Source organism: Lathyrus oleraceus, chromosome 6 (genome assembly GCF_024323335.1).
Source record: "Lathyrus oleraceus cultivar Zhongwan6 chromosome 6, CAAS_Psat_ZW6_1.0, whole genome shotgun sequence".
NCBI classification, from domain to species: domain Eukaryota; kingdom Viridiplantae; phylum Streptophyta; class Magnoliopsida; order Fabales; family Fabaceae; genus Lathyrus; species Lathyrus oleraceus.
In genome coordinates this window covers 231,539,970-231,546,170 of record NC_066584.1, presented here as the reverse complement: position 1 = coordinate 231,546,170, position 6,201 = coordinate 231,539,970, and the positions used below count along the sequence as shown (strand labels likewise).

The 6,201-nt window shown below is 38.9% G+C and overlaps 1 pseudogene; it reads left to right on the top strand.

The window, feature by feature from the left end:
- Positions 1–3,236: 3,236 nt before the first annotated feature.
- On the top strand, positions 3,237–4,413 carry LOC127094914 (AP2-like ethylene-responsive transcription factor AIL6; annotated as a pseudogene).
- Positions 4,414–6,201: the final 1,788 nt, after the last annotated feature.

The following is a 6,201-nucleotide window of genomic DNA, read 5'->3' as shown; positions in this document are numbered from 1 at the left end:
GGATACCTTTGTCAGATCTTTGCTTCCCGTTTGTTTAAACGCCTGATATAGGTTTGGTGAGTCCCGGGGTCGGGTAGCCATTGTTTGAAAACGTTATCCCCGCTGTTGCGCTTGAGGGACGATATGAGGTTTTCATACCTATTTGCAAAGTTCCCTACCTGTCAGAGTGTGCTAAAGCCCATATTCGTCTGGAAAATCCCCTGAGCCTAGGTTTGTGCCTAGAAGTTCTTGTTTGATTATTCTGCCCTGTGTAGATGTTTGTCACCTTTATGACAGTTACTTACCTTTTGTAAGTACTCTCATGCCTTTTGCATAGGAGACAACTCCCTTTTTTCTTACCTTTTGTGAGTTCCCTTTGTGCCTTTCGCGTAAAGTTTGTTATCCTCATCTGCTTACCTTTTGTAAGTCTCCTCAACCTTTTGTTAGAGGATTCCTATTCCTAAATCTGCTTACCTTTTGTAAGTACTCCCATGCCTTTCGCATAGGAGACGATCCCCTTCTCGCTTACCTTTCGTAAGTGTTCTTTGCCTTTTGCACTGGAAATTTTCTCTTGACAAGGAGCCGTTGCTACCTTTAATATGAGATAACCAACCATCCCTTTCTTCTTAAACTTTCGTTGAGAAGTTTCTCACTACCTTTTGTATGAGAAATCCATTCGTTCTTCTTAACCTTTCGTTGAGAAGTTTCTCACCACCTTTTGTATGAGAAATCCCCAGCTTTCTTATTAACCTTTTGTTGAGAAGTTTCTCACTACCTTTCGTATGAGAAATTCCTAGTCTTCTTAACCTTTCGTTGAGAAGTTCTCACTACCTTTTGTATGAGATCCCCAGTAGACCGTGTGTCTAAGAGCTCTTCGTTGAGAAGTCTTTGTAAATTTCTATCCCTCTTGCTAAGGAGCCGTTGCTACCTAGAGATCATTTCTCCGTTGAGAAGTCTTTGGAAATTTCTATCCCTCGCGATTAGGAGTCGTTGCTACCTCGAGGTCGTTTCTCCGTTGAGAAGTCTTTGGAAATTTCTATCCCTCTTGATTAGGAGCCGTTGCTACCTAGAGGTCCTTTCTCCGTTGAGAAGTCTTTGGAAATTGCATTCTCTCTTGCTAAGGAGCCGTTGCTACCTGTTGCACGAGGAGGTTGTTTCTCCGTTGAGAAGTCAGTCCACCTTTTTCCTACATTGTGCTTGGAAATTTCTCTCCCTTTTGCTAAGGAGATCGTTTCTAAGTTGAGAAGTTTGTTCGCTTTTTTCCTTATCTGTGTTTAGAAATTCTCGTCCCTCTTGCTAAGGAGCCGTTGTTACCTATTGCACAAGGAGGTTATTTCTCAATTGAGTTGTCCATCCCTTTTTTGCAAGACGTCTCTCTGCCTATAGCAGAAGATCTTGTTCCTATTCTTTTTGTTTGGGTACTTGCATTTGCAAACACATAATTCTTTTACTTTCCTGGAATCCTGCATGGATATTTGAATCTTTGGTTATACGCCAAGGACTTGTTATTGGAGGTAAGAATGAAAAAAAGGGAAAAGAATGAAAATAGAAATGAATGAGAAAATAGAAGACGAGAAAAAGAGGTCGATCATATATTTCATACATAGCATACTGCATACCTCATGCATATCTTTACAAACATTCCTTTGTACAACTGACTCATTCTCCCCACAGACATGTCAGTTGATCCCTAACAAATAACCATATACAAGAGCCTATACGACATCCATTGAACATCTTTCCATTAATACCCTTACCTTACATTCACTTCGTTCATTCCCCGCAGGCAAATTTATTGGTTATTCTAGTATTTAATCCTCTTTTACCATGTAGGTTTGAAAGTCGTTGCTATTCATACCTTCGGGTCTGAGAAGATTAAATAGGGGCAGTTGTCATACCCCAAAATTTTCCCTCACTTTTTTATTTTCATCTGACCTATAACCTAAGACCCATCTAACCTCATTCATGTCTCACGCATACTCATCATTCATTCATGATTAACATTAATTAACACATATCATAGATTCAATGTTCTTGGTTAACGAAGCAGGTTTGGATTGAAGATTTCGGGTATCGCTCGTCATGTGGGTTGCAACCCTATTTCTTGGCCTTGAGGGATCTTGTTGCTTGGTCTCCGTACATGAACTGGGATTCTAAACCCTAGTTGTAGGCCCATGATTTGGAATGTTGTTTATGGAGCTTTGTGCTTGCTCCAAAACCTTAATCAGGGATAATTGGTGTTCAAGGGCCTGACTTGGTTGACTTTGGGACTTGGGATTCATCGAAATCCTAGCATTGATCTTTGAGGTTCATGAATCAAGGGATTTATTTTGAGGGGGTGGAAACCTTAGTTTCTAACTATGTCGTCATCATCAGTGGGGTATACATTCAAAATTGAGGTTTCATCTGGTTCATCTGATCCGTTAAGGATGGTTCCTGGGCTTAAAAGATTCGTGGTCCTGATTCATCGATGGAGATTCATTCAAAGCTTTGCACGGTCATGATATGTTATTTGGTTGGTATGCATATGGTTTGATTCTTAGAGTGGAGTATTCATAGGCATTGTGATACATATTCAACTATCCATAAGAAAATACACTTCTTTTACAACTGTTGACCCTTGGTCAGCTGTTGACTTTTTGGTCAACCAGTTGACCAAAGTCTGGTTGACCAAAGTCAACCCTCTACCCTTACGTCCTCAATAACATAATTCATAATTCATTACCATGTAATCCGCTTTTACTTTGATTCACTTTCGTATTTTTAAGCCACTCGACCGAAGTCATTTTTAAGTTAAACCACCTCTATTCATGTTCATTTTCATATCTAATCCTTGTCAAACTATGTTAATTGACCACTCGTGTTATCCGTAAACCATTTTTAACCATGTCCTTGTCCATATTTCAAATCATGCCTTTTCTATAAGGCCATAAGCCAAAAGCCAATAACATTCATCAAACCATTCAAAATTCCATTCATTTTCCAATTAAATTTCGATACACCAATACAAAATTACAATTCCATTACAATCCCAAACCCATTCTATTTCTAAGGTTATGTTACAAATTCCGTTTGTTTCACATTGCCATGTTACATACATTCCAAAAAACCCACATAAATTCAAACAAACATTCCAAACCGTACAACCTGTGTCGTCTGCTCCTGCAGCGTCTCAGCTCCCCCCAAATCAGCATATGCCTTTTGATCAACAATATCGAACCCCCAACTACAAGACATGTCCCGGGTGACTCCATAACCACCACCATCAACACCAGCAGCAGCACCACCACCAACATCAGGATCTTAAGAGCATTATTGGCTTTCAAGCTCTTTCAAACAACTCAGGTTCTGAAGTTGATGATTCAGGTTCAATAGGAAAATCACAAGCTGCATGTAACGAGTTTGGAACTCATTGTGTTGAGTCAGGTAACGAGTTTACTTACTCCACCGCCGCCGCCACCGCTAGTGGTGCTTTGTCCCTCGGTGTTGCTCAGAACTCCGAAGAAACTGCTATCGTTGTTGCTGATTCAGATAGCTCCAAGAAAATCGTTGATACTTTTGGTCAGAGAACTTCGATTTACCATGGTGTCACTAGGCATAGATGGACGGGTAGATATGAAGCGCATCTATGGGATAACATCTGTAAATGAGAAGGCCAAGCCAGGAAAGGGCGTCAAGCCTATTTGGGTGGATATGACAAGGAAGAAAAGGCCGCAATATTCTATGATTTGGCTTCTCTAGAATTATTGGGGTCCTACTGCTACTACCAACTTCCCTGTTTCTAGTTATGCAAAGGAATTGGAAGAGATGAAAGTCGTAACAAAGCAAGAATCCATTGCGTCATTGCGAAGGAAGACTAGTGGCTTTTTAAGAGGAGCTTCCATCTATATGGGTGTTACTAGGCATCACCAACAGGGTAGATGGCAAGCAAGAATCGTTCGTGTTACCGGAAACAAGGACTTGTACTTGGGAGCATTCCCAACTGAAGAAGAGGCAGCTGAAGCATACGACATTGCAACAATCAAATTCCGAGGTGCAAATGTTGTAACAAACTTTGAGATGAACATATATGATGTGGAAGCTATCATGAAGAGTTATTTTCCTGTTGGCGGGGCAGCAAAATGCTTAAAGCGGTCTCTGGAATCAGAACATAAAGTTGCTGTCATTAACAACATTCAGCAGAACAACCCTCAGTAGTATGCTGTTAACACCAATAACAGCAATAATAACAGTATCAATTTCTCAGCCATTCATCACCAGCAGTAGCAGCCAATGGCTTCAATCCCATACGGGATTCCATATGATTCAAACAAAGCTTATTATCATCACAACCTCTTCCAACATTTTCATCGTAGTTCCAATGATGGTACTGCATAATCTGTTGTTACTTCCACCAATGCAGCAAATGGTGGACTCAATGCTAGCTGCCACTAGGTATTGAGGATGTTCAGTTATGACAGTGATGCAAAAATGTCTCATATGCCTTGGGCCTTGACCAAACCATATAGTAAGCCAACTTCTCAGTCAGATCCAGGACGAAATGGAAATCGCAAATATAGAGTTGATGAGCTAAATGAACCTCCTAACATTACTATCACAAACTACAACAGCCGCAACAAACCCAACGTATTACTCCGTGAGCCACCTGCTATTAAAAGAGAGTTTCTGTCGTCGAATGGGCATTTCAATACAACAAAAGCCTGCAAAATGGATTCAAAAACAATTAAAGCTAACAAGACTCATAGTAAAATTCATGACAGAAAATCCACAGAACTAATCCATTTAGTTTCTTAACATCACACCAACAAAAAAGAATGACTGCGTTGTTTTTCTTATTTAAAACTTTGCAAAGTCGGTACTCTAGATTTACTTCACTTAACATCAACAAACCAGCTAAACTAGTTCATACCGATCCTTCTCGTCACTCATTTTAGAAGAGGACTTGCGTTTCCAAATTCAGGACATAATTAACATTTAACAGGGTCCCTCACTCGGTTAACCCTTTGTAGTGGTAAATTCATGATCATCAAACTATGGATAAGCAAGACATCAAATAACAAGAGTCTTCACCGCGCTTTTATTATTTCCAAGGGAAAAGGTAAAAAGTACGAACAAAACCCAAAAATAAGAAGTTTTCAAATCAAAACTAATAAAATGTCAGAGATTACAGGTAAGGGGGTTGGTTACACAGAGGGAAGGTGTTAGCACCCAAAGTGTCTTAGGTACTCCTAGGGAGCCCTTTTGTGTGCATATGTATTTGGTACAAAATGGTGTTTACAAACAAATAGAATTGGGGGATGAGAAAAGAATTCATTAATTATATTTTTGTGTTTGACAAGACCTTCAGACTTGTGCCTACATACCAATATAAAAATGAGGGATCAAAACCTCGTAGTTAGTGATATAAATTTCAAAGTGGATGCATTGCTTTTAACAAAAATTAAGTTTGAAAGGCACAGAGACCCAAAAATGGTTTGAATGAGTTAGTTCTTTTTGGCTTTTGAAAGTTTAGGTCAAGTATAGTTAAGTCTATTTATAAGTTTGATTAAGAAAAGAGGTTTGAAAATGCAATGGCATAAGGTCAAAGTTTCTAATTTGCAAAGTGGTCAAAGTTTAGAACAAAACTAGTTCAAACAAAGAAGATTTTTGAAAGGAGGGAGAGATTTTGAAATTAAAGAAATGGGGAGGAGATGAAGAGACTAATCTTATGCATAAAATTAAAAGTTAAGAGTTGAAAAGATCTGACCGATGGGTAGCAATCCAATAGACAAGAATGTTAATAGAAACCCAAATTCCCTTGGACATTTAGAATCAAGCAACACACAAATGCACAATTATATCAATCTTGAAGATCAAGGCATCAAATAAAGATAGTCACATCCAAGCTTAGCCACTCCATGGTCTTCTTCAAGATAACCCATGTAACAGATGAATTCTTAAGTCACAGGTTTAAAATAACAGCTTCACAGATGAACTCAAATGGATCTTCAATGATGTATCAGATGAAGTTTCAAATTGCAAGCACTTGGTTACATGAAAGTTGGCATTGGCCAAGTCCTTTAGCATAGGAATGTTGCCTAAATTCTAAGTCCATTTGTCCAAGATCAAGTCAATAGTCCACACAAAAGTTTTTTAGGATTTTTGTTGTTATTATGTACATTAATGGTCAAAGACCACACAAACAAACAAAGTATCCACAAAATGGAAAATATCACACAATAT